The 15,600-nt window shown below is 45.3% G+C and overlaps 1 protein-coding gene across 14 annotated transcripts in view; it reads right to left on the bottom strand.

Annotated features, from left to right (window-relative positions):
- Nucleotides 1-15,600, bottom strand: part of ATXN1 (ataxin 1) — a 415,455-nt gene that overhangs the window by 185,696 nt on the left and 214,159 nt on the right. For all 14 annotated transcript variants that reach the window (XM_036350166.1, XM_036350168.1, XM_036350175.1 and 11 more), the window contains one exon: nucleotides 11,378-11,437. The gene's annotated coding sequence lies outside the window, so the exon portion shown is untranslated. The remainder of the gene's footprint in view (nucleotides 1-11,377; nucleotides 11,438-15,600) is intronic.

Genomic DNA, 15,600 nt, shown 5'->3' with positions numbered 1-15,600 from the left:
GGTTTCATGCACAGTCTCCCTCCTCGGAAAGCACCAGTTGCTTGACCATCTGTAAATGACTCCTGCAGAAGATCCCACGTGCTCTAAGGTTTGGGAGCTATAGAATTTATGAAGATCACAGGGCCAGGAAACAGCTGACTGACTGTGAAAACAGGAACATCTCGAATAACCTCTCAACTCTACAGAAAGAGATGCATTTTAAATAAAAGCCAAGTAATTGCTTTGCTAGTGTTCTCTCTCAATTTAGGAAGCTGTACTCCAAGGACAAAGTCCGCACACGTGTCTTTAAAATACTAAATTAAAAAACAACGCAGCATTTCCAAGTTTTGAACACTTAAAAGCACTCTTTGTCAAGATGGAAACAACAGAAATGCAGACCTTTTTTGTCTGCCAATATTTCACAAAGCCAAGAGGAACAGAATGGGCTGAGGGACGCGTGAGGCTGGCCCTGCGACCTCAGGGTTCTGCCCACAGGTTTCCAGATCCACCAGCAGCAGGCAGGCCCTCCCTCCTGCTCCTCAGTGAGAACCACGGCCAGGGAGGCAGCAACAGTGGATATACATTGAAACGCGACAGCGAGGCGCTCAGACCCTCTGCCCACGGCCACCCCACCTAACCGGAAATGAGCAACAGAATCGCTTTCTAGGACTGTGCTAGTGGCTGTGGCCACGTGTCCTCCTTGCACTCAGGTTTCTTTTGACCAAATATTACATAGCGAGATGTGGTTGAGAGGCCCTTGGGACTCACCACTGACACAGAGGCTTTGTGAGTAACGCGTCTGTTTGGTATCTGCTCACTGAGCGCCAGCACATTTCAGAAGCTCAGCCAATGGCTCGGGAAACGCTAGGGACATTCAGAATCCCCTCTGTGCCCACTGAGCTAATCTCATGTATGAATTTTTCAGTTCCTGGCTTGAGAAGACATTAAATATCCAGCATCGTGTTTATCTTCATTAAAGAGCAAATATCCTTTCCAACAAAATCCGACAGGACAGAGATTAGCACTCAAGGGAAAGTGATCAAAAGCCCAAAATGCTTTGGTTAGCTTATGGAAGTTTGCTCCTGCTTTAGTTTCTATGCAAAGTACATTAAAAAAAATACAGATATTACTGGAGACTCGAACCGTTTAAAGTCTCTGGTACGACTGGGAAACTACAGAAGATGGGGGAACAAAACATTAAAGTTGACCTTCTCCCTGCAACACAACACTAACAATCTATAAATAGTTTGGCTGGCTGGTGTGGCTCAGTGGTTGAGTGGTCAGCATTCCATTCCCCTTGGAGGCACATGCCTGGATTTGGGGCTCGATCCCCAGTAGGGGGCGTGCAAGAGGCAGCCAATCAATGATTCTGATGTTTCTATTTCTCCCTCTCCCTCTCCCTCCCTCTCTGAAATCAATAAAGATATATGTTAAAAAAAAATAGTTCAGGCTTTCTGTTTAAATATATACCACTCCCCCACGCAGAAAGGGTAGAGGCTTCTAATCCTCTTGCTATTTCAAAGGACTCTGACTCACCAATCAATCTAAGAAAGCCTGGTGTTTTTGTGAGTAGGAGGTGATCAGGAATGCCAAGCATCTTCCACACTCAGTGGGGCTCCCTGCTTTGATTGGTTTGAAGAAGGAGTAAGTAAGACAAGGAGAAAAAGGTAAAACATATGCTGAGCAAAGCATAGCAGCTGAAGTGAAAAATAAGTTGGAAGTTCTACGTGAGAATCAACATGGAGAGTGGAGAGTCCACCGAGAGGGAGCAGCACTGAGTGAGCAGCGTTTGGGCTCCTGTGCCAGGAGGGTAAGCAGGAAAGGCTATCCAACACTCCAGCAACGCAGGGTCAGGAGCGCCAAGACCAGTTGAGGGAGGGGACAGTGACGTCACAGCCCTCCCACTCTTCCAGACTTTCTGCAGCTCTGGCCAGAGCTCCCTGCTTCCCAGCCCTGCATGGAAAGCAGAGAAGGAAAGCAGGATATTAGGGGTTCTTTTCTCCCCTGGTGGCATCTCCCCAGCTCCGGGCTGGATTCAGGAAAAAGTGATCTGGGGCGGAGGGACTCCTGAGGCCCAGCAGCTCAGGCACTCACTGCGATGCTGGATGCCGTGGAGCTGCTTCAGCTGCGCGCATTAGACTGCCCTCTGCCACCAGAGACCGAGCCTCTGACAAGTGACATGCCGAGCCAAAGAAAGTAAAGACGGGAATGCAATTCATGCTTCCTATCTCTGCCAAACGGCATTCTTGCTCCTGGCCTTGAGAAGTTCAGAAAGACTGTCACCTTGAAAAAATGTGACCAGCCAGCAGAACATTACCACTCATTTCCCAGAGCCGCGGGCAGTTGTGACAGCCACAAAAGCCAGCAGGAGAGCCAGCAGAGCTAGACAGGGTGACCACACATTTAATGTTACTGTCACCCACATTTAAACCGTTTTATCTCCACTAGAGGGCCAGCACGGAGATGACATTTCAGTTAGATGATTCTGCTGCTGGTTTAAGATTTGATCTTAAACCTTGGGGAGGGCGGGCAGGGGAAGGAAGGGAGAGATGAAAAGGCTGCACTCAAGACAATACTGCTAACTCAAAGGCAGCTCACCTTGGTCTAAGGCTATCCCCCCTTCTACCTGAGAAGCCTCAGCTCAGAATTACACTGTTATTAAAATAAGTTAAAAAAAAAAAATAGAGACCATAGGACACCATCAACTGCCAACTGGGCTCAAAAATTCACTTATCTCTAACCCCTCCCCTCTTTTCTTATGTCCAAACAGTCACTCTGTTTTAATCAACTCTTTGTTCGTAGTGTCTCCCACATCTGTCCCTTTATGATGCTTCCACAGCAGTTTTCAGTCTTATCACCTTATGCCGGCTATAACTCCAGAACCAGGGGCCCCATCTCTGGTTTTTCTCTCTGCCAACCCACGGGCCACGAACACGGTTGTAAAGCTAATCTCACTGAAACACAGCTGGTCACATCACCAACGCGCTGAGAAATCTCCACTGATTACCAACCCCCATTGCTCAGCGTATGTTTTGCTCCCGTCTGAAACTCCCTCTGCATGGATGCAGGTGCTGCCTGGTTACCAGGGCCCCCGGGGGCGAGACAGCAGGTGCACCTGGGTTGGAATCAAGGCAGTATCCTGGACAGGTTTACCTCTCCTTCATTCAGGTTCTTCACCTTTAAAAGAGCACAGGGTTCTCTACCTTGTCCAGGAGGAGCAAGGCTAGAAGGGCAGGCTTGCATCTGATAATACATGACCTGGGAAATCAAGTGATGTGGCCAGGACAGGTTAGCATGAGGTCAGCCACCAACTATAAAATTTTTGATTTGGACCTAATTTTCCCACATCTGGGCTTGGAGGCCGTTGTGTGCTATAAACACTATCAGACATTGGTGACAGTTCATTCCCACGTTCACTCATGTTTCCACCTTACAAATATTCCTCAAGCACTACTATGTACTGGGTGGGAGAAAAACAAAAAAAAATGAAAGGGAGGCCTGGAATGACAAGAGCGTATAAAAAGCTGCAGCAATGTCTAGCACAGGGCAGCTGACAGGGCCCTCCCAGGACAAAGCTTTGAAGCATTTAATTGCTAGTGCAGTTATGCAGTTTTTCTCTTCCCCCCTGTGATCATGAAGGAGGCCTCTAGATGGTGGGATAGAAAAATCAAAGCAGCCTGCAGCCAGAGCGATGCGTGGAGGTCAGCTCTTCTGGAAAGACACCAGATCCACGGCGGACACTGAATGAGCGAGGAATGAATTCTGTTTTGTGAAGCCCAATGAGTGGTTAGGGTTGACACTATAGCATAAGCCAGTCCTATCCTGATGAATGCAACCACTTTCATTTTCTCAAATATCACTGTCTGGCAATTATTCATGTGGGGTAATAACTTGTGATAGTGCTCATATTTACTGCCCTTTATTTATCTTAACTTTCTTAACTTCACCTGTAACCATGCCTTGCCCCTTCACTTAGGCTAGCGCCTCTTGAAGACAGCAAGCCTTGGCTCATACCCTTGGGGCTTTCCTCTTCCACCTCACTCACCCACCCTCTACCTCTCACTCCTCTCCCGGTCCCCAAATCAGCAGTGAACTTTGCACACGGCAACTGTTTAACTCATAATTGATGATTTGATATTTTCTCATTAGGAAATAACTTCCCAAATATAGTGACTAATACTTATTTCATGAACCAACACCCCTCTGCTGGCATGGACGCTTAGGAATTGAGTGCAATAGCTACAATAAGATTTTGGGGGTTCGTCTGTGGATGACACTGCAGTCATGGCCTCAGGATTCTATGTCAATCATGGGCAGTCATATGTTGGCTTAGAGATCATTTCGTACTAATTTAAGTGGATTCTAATGTCTGTGGCCCTATTTAGTGATAGAGGTCTGAGCTTTTAGGATTCTCATTCATTCCTTTGTTCAGATTACACTCATCCTCTGAGAGTTAGCCAAGAGTAACAGTTATGAATTTAAATGAGCTGTTTCCTTACCTGTAAAGGGAGAGTAAAAAGGTATCTTGTAAGCCTGTTGTGAGAATTATGGAAGTTAATATATGTAAGATACTTATAAAGTTACTAGTGGCCCAGTGCACAAAATTCGTGCACAGAGGGGAGGGGGTTCCCTCAGCCCAGCCTGCACCCTCTCCAATCGGGGACTATTTGGGGGATGTCCGACTGCCGGTTTAGGCCAGAGCCTTTGGCAATCTGGGACCACTGGCTCCTAACCACTCACCTGCCTGCCTGCCTGATTGGCCCTGACTGCCTCTGCCTGAGTGCCTGATTGCCCCTAACTGCCCTCCCCTGCAGGCCTGATCTCGCCCCAACTGCCTCTGCCTGCCTGATCTCGCCCCCAATGGCCCTCCCCTGCCGGCCTGATCTCCCCCCCATCTACCTTCCCCTGTTGCCCTGATTATCTCCAACTGCCCTCCTCTGCCAGCCTGATCTCACCCCCAACTGCCCTCCCCTGTAGGCCTGATCTCACCTCCAACTGCCCACCCCTGCCGGCCATTTTGGTTCTGATTGGTCGATTTCTATGTCAGTCAGCGTCAAAAACTCCACCTCCTAGGCAGCCATTGGCTCCGCACAGTTCACCCAGATTTGGTTCCAATTGGTCGATTTCGATGCCAGTCAGCGTCTCCGGGCCTATCTCCAGGCCTGATCAGAGAGGTGGGGCTGATCAGCAGCCCCTGTGGAGGCCTGGAGAGAAACAGAGGCGCAGCTGCTGGCAAAGCCCGGAGGGAAAGAGAGAGGCAATGGCTGATCAACAGCTGCCAGGGAGGCTGTGGATCAGACCATGCCTCTTTCTCCAGGCCTGATCCGCAGCCCCACTGCAGTCAGTGCTGGGTCGCCACAGCAACCCAGCACTGTCTGCAGGCCTGACTTCTGGTGTTCGGTCGAGCCTTTGGTCAGTCGTTACGGACCCTGGGTTTTTATATATTAGGATTTTAAGTACAGTTGCCCTTGAACAAAACAGGTTTAAACTGCACAGGTCCACTTACACATGAAATTTGTCAATAAATACTGTAACTGTATTTTCTCTTCCTTATAATTTTCTTAATAGCATTTTCTTTTCTCTAGATTACTTTATTGTATGAATATCGTATATAATACAGGTAACACACAAACTATGTGTTAATGGACTGTTAATGTTATTCGTAAGGCTTCCAATCAACAATAGACTATCAGTAGTTAAATTTTCGAGGAGTCAAAAGTTAGATGCAGCCATGGCCAATGTGACTCAGTTGGCTGAATGGCATCCCATGCACCAAAAGTTTGCTGGTTCAATTCTTGGTCAGGGCACATGCCTGGGTTGCAGCCTTGATCCCTGAGGCTGGGGTGAGGGGAGTAGTGGGAGCACATGCAGGAGGCAGCAGATTGATGGTCACATCGATGTTCTTTTCTCTTTCAAATAAAACATTTTTTTAAAAATTATGTGCAAATTTTTGACAGCATGGGGAGTTGGCACCCCTATCCCTGCATTGTTCAGGGGTCAACTGTTTTAAGATACAGCAGTACCTGGCATATTGTAAGTACTTAGAATGCTAATACTAACTGAGCCTACTACATGGCAGATATTAGAGAAAAAAGGATGAATAAAAGGCTGCCCAGTTCTCAAGGAGTTTAAAATCCTATAAGGATTATATTTGAACAAAGAAATGAAGTGTTACAGAGCCACTGCCCCAGACAGAGAGAATACACAAAGTAACACACATGGGAGATGCAAACATGCATGAACACACAGATGCATGCACACACACACACAGATGCATGCACACGCACGCACACACGTGCACAACAACTGGCAGCTGGTGAATTACAACCAAGAAGTTGATCCTTCCCTTTGGAAGAAGGGGAGCCAAGAAAGGCTCCATAGAGAACCTGACGGCTGACCTGAGTCTTACAATATGAATAGGCACTTGCCGGCCAAGACAGTGCCAGGATGACCAGGCAATCAAGGAGTGTGAAAAGAGGCATAAGACAATACTATTCATTTATTCATTCAACAAATGTTTATCAAATGCCTCCTATGCTTGGCATAGTTTTAAGTACCAGGATACAGCAGTAAATGATATTGACAAGGCTTTTGCTTTCACTGAGTTAAAATTTTAATAGAGGAGACTAACAATAAGCCAGTAAACAAATATATAAAGCAAAGGGCTATGAAGAAAACGCAGTGGGTAAGATGGCTAGAGTGAGACTGGTGGGGTAGTATGCCCGACTAGAGTGTAGAGAGTGAAAGATGTGAGCAGAGCTACCCCCAATTTCCATGCAGAGGACTTTCCCTAAACTCTCCTAGCCTCTTATTCCATCCTCTTTTTTTCCCCAAGGATGTAGTGTGCGCTACCTGGCTGGGGGTTAAAGCCAGCGTGTGGTCCATGCCTGTCCTTTGGTAGTGTTAACTTCGCTAGACACAGTTACCCTGCCACTAGGTACAGTAAGAATGTTGAGTTCAGGGGTGGTGGAGGGGGTAGATTTTGGCGTCCTTCTCCTTCCTCTTCACACAGAGAGTGACTCACATGAGGACTTGAACTTTCCTGCATGTGGGCTGTTCCCAGGCCCAGACTGGGGAATAGAGCGGTGGAAGCCCACTTTTGGTTCTCAACCCCAGATATAATTTCTAATTCAGTTAACTGTTAATCAGTCAAAAAGCTGCATCTTGGCTTCCACCTTCCTTATTACACTTGTCTTACTTCTCAGTTGGCTTAGAAGTTGGGAAGGGAGGAAACCTCTTAAGATAAAAGTTGTTATACAATAAAAGCCTTCCCTTTCCCAACAGACACCTCAAAACTAAATTAGGAAGCACTATCCTAATCTATCAAACCTGTCACCTTAATAAAAAAAATCCTTCAAATCTCCTACTTCATAGCTCCAATATACTGCAAGGTGTGTGACTGAAAAGTCTGGCCCAAATAGTATAATACAGCACCTTCGATAGAGTAGTGAATATGGAGGTGGGGTGGGAAAAACAATGATTTCAGTGCCAGTGTAAAGCTCTAGGCTACACAGTTCATGGCTGGTAGCCACAAAGATGAAGATGAGGAAATGTGAAGTCTTTAGATATTCTTACTTTGTGATTTCATATCTACATGATTTTAAAACCACACTAGAAAAAAGAATGTTCTTATCTTTTCTCTGAAGAATGTAAAAGCATTTTCAATGTATTTACATACTTTCTTCACAACCTCCTTGTGAGACAAGATGGGACTATATCATTGTCATGAAGACATATGGATGGCATGGTTATTATCTACAGCAGGGGTGGGGAATGTCCGGCCCGCGTGCCACATATGGCCTCAGAAATCATTTGGCCCAGTCCTGCCAAGGCATTAGAGGTGAGTTAATTAAAGGTTTGAGCAAAATTAGCAGGCTGGACTGCTTTTTAAGTTGATAATTTTATATGGCCGGCGAATTATGTTATAAATATTCAAATGGCCCTTGGCAGAAAAAAAAGTCCCCCGCCCCTGATCTATGGGGCTCAGTTCTGAGCAGTAGAGAATTTATTTTAAGATGAAGAATAAGATAGATAGTTCCTGACCTTGAAGGCCTTACCCTCTACCTAGAAAGATTGCCCAGGCTCCCAAAGCATTATGTATCAAAAAAGGAAATCTAAAATAAGTGTCAAATAGATGGCAAAGATTTTAAAAATCCTTCAGGAGTTCAGGAGGGAAAGGCATCTATTGAAATCAAGAGTGATTACAATAGTTTCATGTGAGGAAAATGTTCAAACCCCAACTACACACACTGTAGCAACTGCAATTAGAAAGTGCACCTCAGGCCAAAGATCCAGAAGGTATCAAAACAATACAGTGTGTGCTGTATTTCTCTGTGCAGCCCTGCGGTGCCCGGCACTGCCCTGGGCCCAGGTCAGCGGCCCTGCATCTGGGTAGCATGTTTAATGGGTACTCTGCTTCCCTGGATTTCACTCTGCTCCGGATCACTGCCCACATTCAGCCAGGAGCAGCGACCGCACTGGGCAGGAAATGCTGAACCCCCTGTGCCCTGCGCACAGAGCTGCTCTGCCACAGGGATGATGCAAAGCAGACTCTCCACCTACTTTCTTTCGCTAAGGCAGGGAGGTTCTGCCAGCTCCGCTGGCCCCTCAGGGGCCTGCAGAATTTTACTACGGACATTGCCTTCTCCCGTATTAAGTCCTGACTCAAGTCCTGACTCAGGTGGGGAAAGGGGGCAAGGGTTAATAGCAGGGACAGACAGTAACAATTACCAAGTCTACTTGCTCTGCAGGAGGGAAAGGCAGGCCAGGACTGGGGGAAGTCAAAGGGGGCGTCCGGGCTGTGCTCGTCCTGCCCAGGGTACATTGGCTGCCCCTGTCATTGTATTGTTTCTGGCTGCACAGACATGTTGCTATGGAACCAATACATGTCACTGCTACTTGGCCTCCAGCAAACAAAACCTCAGCACTGGCAAGAGCATTTCCCTAGATTTCCCTTAAAGGGATACCATTGACAGTGAGTGCAGTCCACGCCTGGGAACAATAGTGGTATTGTTCTAGGTCCTGCCCTGCTGCATACCATGAAAGGGAGCCCAGCAACTCCTGTTTTACAAGGTCTACATGCATGTGGCATGTGGATGTGCACGGTCCAAACCCAAGGTGTGGGGGCCAGCCTCGGGGCTGCTTTTAAACTAAGAAACTCATGACCTTGGTTTATATTTAGTCTCCCCCCCCCCACCCCCTCACCCCATACGCACACACAACCGGTAGAAGCAAAGAACTTGGGTAATAATCTGATGCCTCCTGACTGTTAACTTAAAAAAACGATGTCCCCACCAGGAAAGCAAAACAGCCACAAGTGGTCTAATTCTATCCCTTTTCCACTGCTTACCTGAGACCCTCCGCTCCCAGTTTATTCCTCACAGAACGCTTGGGACCAGGAGGCATGGACTCCACTTTCCTAAGGTCCTTAATTGTCCTCTATTTTAGTCTTATCAGCCTCTGGATGCCACAGAGACCCTTAGCTTCCCCAAAGAGCAGCAGATGTCCACATCCCCGTCCCACTGTGCTGTGCTCTAGGGATACACCGTCTGGGCTTTTCTTGGGTGCGATGAGGAAATGGGAGCCCTAAGTTCACACTTCTAATGAATGCACATTCATGCGTATCAAGCATCTGGGACAGGAAAGGTCAATAGGAGAGGCATAGGCAGAGGCTCCCGCAGTGAATCTGCAATCCCCATTCTCACTCCCACCAGGACATTGACAGGAAGCAGACTCTCTCTGTACTCTGATAAGAAGACACTTCAAGTTCCTTAAAAATGACTGTGGTTAGGGCAGAAGAGAAGTCCCCATTTATTAAGGTAAAATGATTAAGTTGACAAGTGGGATAAAATAATGGACACAAGCTCTCTGTGCTACACTTAAACCAATCCCTAGGTGAGATGAAATGTTTGGGAAATACGTGCTCTAGCTCTCTAACTTAAGTGACCACAGACTAGAGCCAGATGCGGCATAGGCATCCACGAAAATACCACAGGCAAGTCCCCCTTGTGGGTCTCCAGCGAAGAACTGTTTTCTCACCCTTCTCTCCATCATGCCCCACAACTGAATTCTCATGTTAGAAACCATATAGCTTTTATTTATTATTTTTTAATGAAGAAAGGTGACTCTGAAAGTCTCTCAGACCGCAGGCCAAGTTTGCATTGTGCTATGCGAAACCTGCTAAGCATTACTCTGCAGGTGCAGATGCCCGGACGGGGGCGTGCCGGTCTGCAGCTGGCCAGCACACACCTGCACCGCGGCTCCCGGCTGCAGCACAGATTTAGCCCGAGTCCGCACCGGAAGTGCTATTGCAAATGCACTTTGGGAAAGGCGCAAAGGAAAACATGCCCTCTCGGCTGAGGTCCATCACAGAAGTGCCCCGGGTTTGCCCTGTCCACCCACCTCTCTTGGTAGCAGCCAAGAGTGACTTCTTGGAAGTTAAACAGCTAAACAGCATCACTCCTGACACGTGCCTTAGAGCAGTGGTTCTCAACCTTCCTAATGCCGCGACCCTTTACTTTAATACAGTTCCTCATGTTGTGGTGACCCCCAACCATAAAATTATTTTCGTTGCTACTTCGTAACTGTAATTTTGCTACTGTTAGGAATCGTAATGTAAATATCTGATATGCAGGATGTATTTCCATTGTTACAAATTGAACATAATTAAAGCATAGTGATTAATCACAAAAACAATATGTAATTATATATGTGTTTTCCGATGGTCTCAGGCGACCCCTGTGAAAGGGTCGTTCGAACCCCAAAGGGGTTGCGACCCACAGGTTGAGAACCGCTGCCTTAGAGGGATGTTATCACTAGTCTATCGGCATTACTTCAGGTCCAACAAGCTATAATCTGTGTCCACAGAGGAATTGGGATTTTAAAAACAGTTCTGTGGAGGCGGGGGGGGGGGGGGGGGGAGGGAGGCAGGGTACTGGAGGGATAGGGAGACCTCACAGAGGGGAGTCAAATGCCTCAGCAGCCGTCTGTACGCACATGAGCTCTAAGGTCCCATCCAGTGCTCTCTCTTTCAGGGCGTTCATGAAACAGGGCATCATGTGAACAAAAGAGATAGTTTCTCCTTGCCCACGGCCCATTTCTGTGATCAGTCACTGAAACAAGGAAACTTCCTCTGCTGTCTGCTCTGCAGCTGAACGAGGCTAGAACAACATGGTAGCAACTCCTAAAAGGCAACCCATGTGGACAGCGAAAAAAAAGGCAGAAAAATACAAGAGGGAAACCTCCCTCTGGAGGGAGGAGGACATGGGATGAGTAGAAAGAACATTTGATTCCAAGTGGGGGAAACTTCTAGAGAATGCGTGCAGGCACTTTTTCTTAGAGCTCTGGGTAACAGTCTGATGTGGGTGTACATATATAAAAGAGTCATAGACTCACTCACCGTAAGAAAACAGCAGATTGGATCCTCTGCCCCAGAAAACAAACTAATTTCTTTGGAAAACTGGAAGAGAAAAAGATTTAAACAACATTAAGTCCATTCTGTAACTCAGCACAGGTGTGCAGGCATAGAGAGTGTGAGAAATCCCAGCTCTGGCATGTGGGCACTCAGTAGGTGCGCAGTAAATCTGAAGAACAGTGGATGCATAATGGTGTGGCTGACTACTTGAATTTTTTAAAAAGAGCTTTGAACAATTAATATGCAGAAAGCAATCATGTGTGTGATTCTGTGACCATGAGAAAGATGAACCTCACGATGAAGGATCATATACTGTGGTGCCTGAAAAATGAAGTTTTGGGTGGATATTTTTAAATGTCATGTCTGCGCCCCCACCACGCAGTTGATTGGCGACCTCTCGATAAGTAAGCAGAGTACCCCATGCCTGCACTTTGCCCTTTCCCAAATGGCAGACCCGCAACTCCACACATCCCCCCACTGAAGTCAGTGACTCTACAGGGACCCATAATTGGGCTCAGATGGGAATGTGGACTTGGCAGAGGGCGCTGGGGGCTACATATCAGGCCAACTGTGTAATCCCGAGAGGAAGCCACGGTGTCTGAGATAAAGTGTGGGAAAGAGCCGAGATGAAGTGCATGTTGGAAGAGGAAGCCTGAAAGACAAAGGGAGATAAGGGAGTGACAGCAGCAGACTGTGTAATCTACATCACATAAGGGACTAAACTCAAGATCCAAGTTTTAAAACATTTCCAGAGACTGTTTTAAAGATGCCTTTGCAGGTTTAGGAGGGGACGTGAGGCAAAGCTAGTCTGGTTCCTGAGACTGGCTGGTTTTTACAGGATCCCAGAGCACTTGGGATTGAGAGCTATATGAAGGCCACTGCTTTTCCGCCCTTTCCCTAAAAGGAAGAGAGAGGCCTGGTCACTAGGGCGGGATGGAGAGTCTCCTCCTCCTCCTCAGCACGCTCACTGGCAGCAGATCCTGACTCAGTTCCTCAGAATCTGAAAGGCATTCCTCACAATCCCAGAGAGAAGTCGCAGGCCATAATGTCAGACTGCGCTAGGAGAGGTGGAGCTACTGAGATGATGAGATTCAGCCTCGTGAGAAGTTTATACTCTAATTGAAAACACAATATGGAAGCAAGAGGAGCAGAGAAAGCTGGTACATGCTGGTAAAATCTCTGAGCACCTTCTTTTTAAAGCCACAGTTTATAATTCACTCACACACAGTAACCTTTTCATTCTAACGGCAGACGAGATGTCTACAGTAAGAATCATAAAGACCACAAGACTGATTTCAGAGTCAGACCTGACTCCGAATCGCAGCTCAGTCACATAACAGCTGTGTGATTCTAGTTCCGTAAATGCTCGGCCCCCTTCCCTCATTTGCATAATGGTAATACTAATATCCACTTCATATAATGTTTCAAGTTTCTAGTGCAGTGCTTGGCATGTAGAAGAGACTTAAAAAGAAAAAGCTTTTAATGCCAGGTGGCACAGCACGTCTACATATCTGAAATACTAGAGAAGGAAGACACAGGAGAGATTTTTATAACTCATAATGTACCAAAATGTCGGTCCTTGTATTCTCTCACCCGCCCCCCATTAGTTAAGACAAGTGAGAACAAAGTAAAACTGTTCACTGTGAACAATTAGATCATACAGATAAGGGGAGAAACACCCAAATAATAGAAATCAGCAAAAGCCTCACTAATGATTACTATGGCCATTTTGGTTTATATGGTTCCAGGCTCTCTCCTATGCTCAAGCACACACAGTATATTAGATATATACTTAAATAAGTAAAATTTTATACATATGTACAATTCATTCATAATATACTATGATAATATTCATATTGTTTTACAATGTGAAAACATTTTATTTGGTATAGTATAAACATTTTACCAGATATAGTATAAATCTCTTAATTTTAATACACCCATCTCCATCATAACTTTTTAAGGACTTACAAGAGTATTACACTAAAAGAAGTAACCTCTAAATGTGTATTTGTTGAATTTACAGAAACTACCAGTGTCCCACATTTATGAGAAACTACTATACATGAAGTAGGGTGTGGTTCTTTTTTTCCCATATTTTCATCAAGATCATGAAAGGCAGATTGTATAAATGTAAGAGTTAACAACAAAGATTGTTTTGGTTTATAAATGGGAGTAGCTTAGAAGAATATTAACTAGCACAGGGAATAACATCACAAATAACAATATTCAGTGACTTTCCAATGTGTTGCAAGGGGACAAACCTAACGAGGAGGGCTAACAATGAATAGAGATGTCTATTTCAAGTAGGAAATCCCAAGAATGAAGTGAAATAAGTGTCCCTGTTTCAGTGTGATCATGACACAGAGAAAGTTACTGAAAACTATAAATTCTCGAGTGATCCTAAAAATCATAATCACATTATATGAACTTCAAAACAAAAAAAAACAAAAAAACAAAACCCAAAAAATGAGAATTTACCATATTTAGAAGACTAGGATTTGAAATGTTTCTGTAATTTCAGTATTTCTCATCCATTTCCTTCACAGAGAATGGCTGGTGTGGTGAACATATGTGATACAGTTTGCTTAAACTGCATGACACATCTTGTCCTCGATTGAGAAAACTGTGCTCTATCTACAAATGTGACCGGGAGGCTGGAGGAGTGAATGTATCCTCACAATCAGCGAAGAGTGTGAGCTAATTCCTCCTCCAGTTATGACTGTAACTAACCCTTTGTAAGTACTGCCAACACTGCTCCTTCAAGCAGGCAGGCAGGCAGGAGGTGGGGGGTGGGCAGGATGCAGGAGAGAAAGACAGCCCGGACATACTGTGGCAGTAGAGAAATGCCAAACCAGACACCAGCCGGAAAATCCTGGAGAGGGCAAAAGTGGAGGAACAGCCCTGGCCAGTGTGGCTCAGCTGGTTGGACATCATCCATCCAGTGCACTCCATGTTATGCTGTCACATCAATGATTCTCTCTCTCCCTCTCCCTTCCTCTGTCTCTAAAAATCAATAAAGTATTCTAAACAAAACAAAACAAAAAACAGAAACAAAGTAGAGAAATAAAGAGTTTGATTTCTGAAACCAAAATCTACAATGAATGAAGAAGTAAGATACCTATTTGCATGCTACCTCCCAACAAAAGTTCCCTAAAAGCTCATCCCCTGTCCGGTTTATGCAGTTTTTAGGGGAGGTGATAATTTTCGGTGAGGTTCATACTCTTAGACTTCTGTTCTACTTGACCACGTGAAATAGAATCAATATTGGTAGATAAGAACACAGACCTTAAATTTTAGCATTAGATGGAATCGCAGAAAGCATTTCTTGGACAATCCATACTAGGGCCTTCACTTCACATGGCATATGGACTGAGCTACTCTTAATGGATCTTTTTGATTGTACAATTCAGGAGTCAGTAAAATGTCCCTCGATCTCACAATGCATTTCTAATAGGGACAGAGTTTTTGCTTTGCCTAACTCTCTCTTGGGTTGACTGCTTTCTCCGCTGTGCTATGTGCTATATAACAGCTCTGTTATACAGTCAAAACAAAACGATGCTCGTTCTTCAATTTGCTTTCAGAGGAACCTTCATACCCTTTGATGGTATACATGGGATGGCCCAGAACACATTCTGCATAGCAGACCTAGCTATCGAAACTGGGGTTTTGATCCTAACATCCTCATCAATTGTGCATCTCTGGTAAATATGACCTGGCCAGGAAAACTGTGCTGATGCCATATATTCCACACTTACAGTATAGTTTTGAATTACAGACTTTGGAAAATTTTGTCTTGCCACTGTATAGTGTCATCCTGAGTAAGCACAGAATTCCTTAATATTAACGACTACCATTTACTGAGTGGTTATTTTGTGCCAAGTTTTTATCTATTATCTATAATCCTCACAAAATCTCTGTAAAATAGGTTGCATTAGCCCCATTGTACAGATGACGAAAACAAGGCTCAAGACAAGTAACATAACCAAAGTCACATACCCAACAAGATAAAGCAAGAATTCAAAGCCAGGTTTATCGGGGTTTCATGGCCAAAAAGAAAAGAAAGAAGCATCATGGTCACATGTGATTTTTATATGAAGGCCACAATCTACAGGATTCTGTCAAATACCAAAAATAAACACTTGCTTTTTCTCAATAATCAGATATTACTTTTTCAGGTTATTTTTCGCATAGCAAGAAAGGATCCT

This window comes from Myotis myotis, unplaced genomic scaffold, assembly GCF_014108235.1.
Source record: "Myotis myotis isolate mMyoMyo1 unplaced genomic scaffold, mMyoMyo1.p scaffold_m19_p_2, whole genome shotgun sequence".
NCBI classification, from domain to species: Eukaryota; Metazoa; Chordata; class Mammalia; order Chiroptera; family Vespertilionidae; genus Myotis; species Myotis myotis.
The sequence above is the reverse complement of the archived record's forward strand: the minus strand, read 5'-3'. Positions and strand labels throughout refer to the sequence as shown.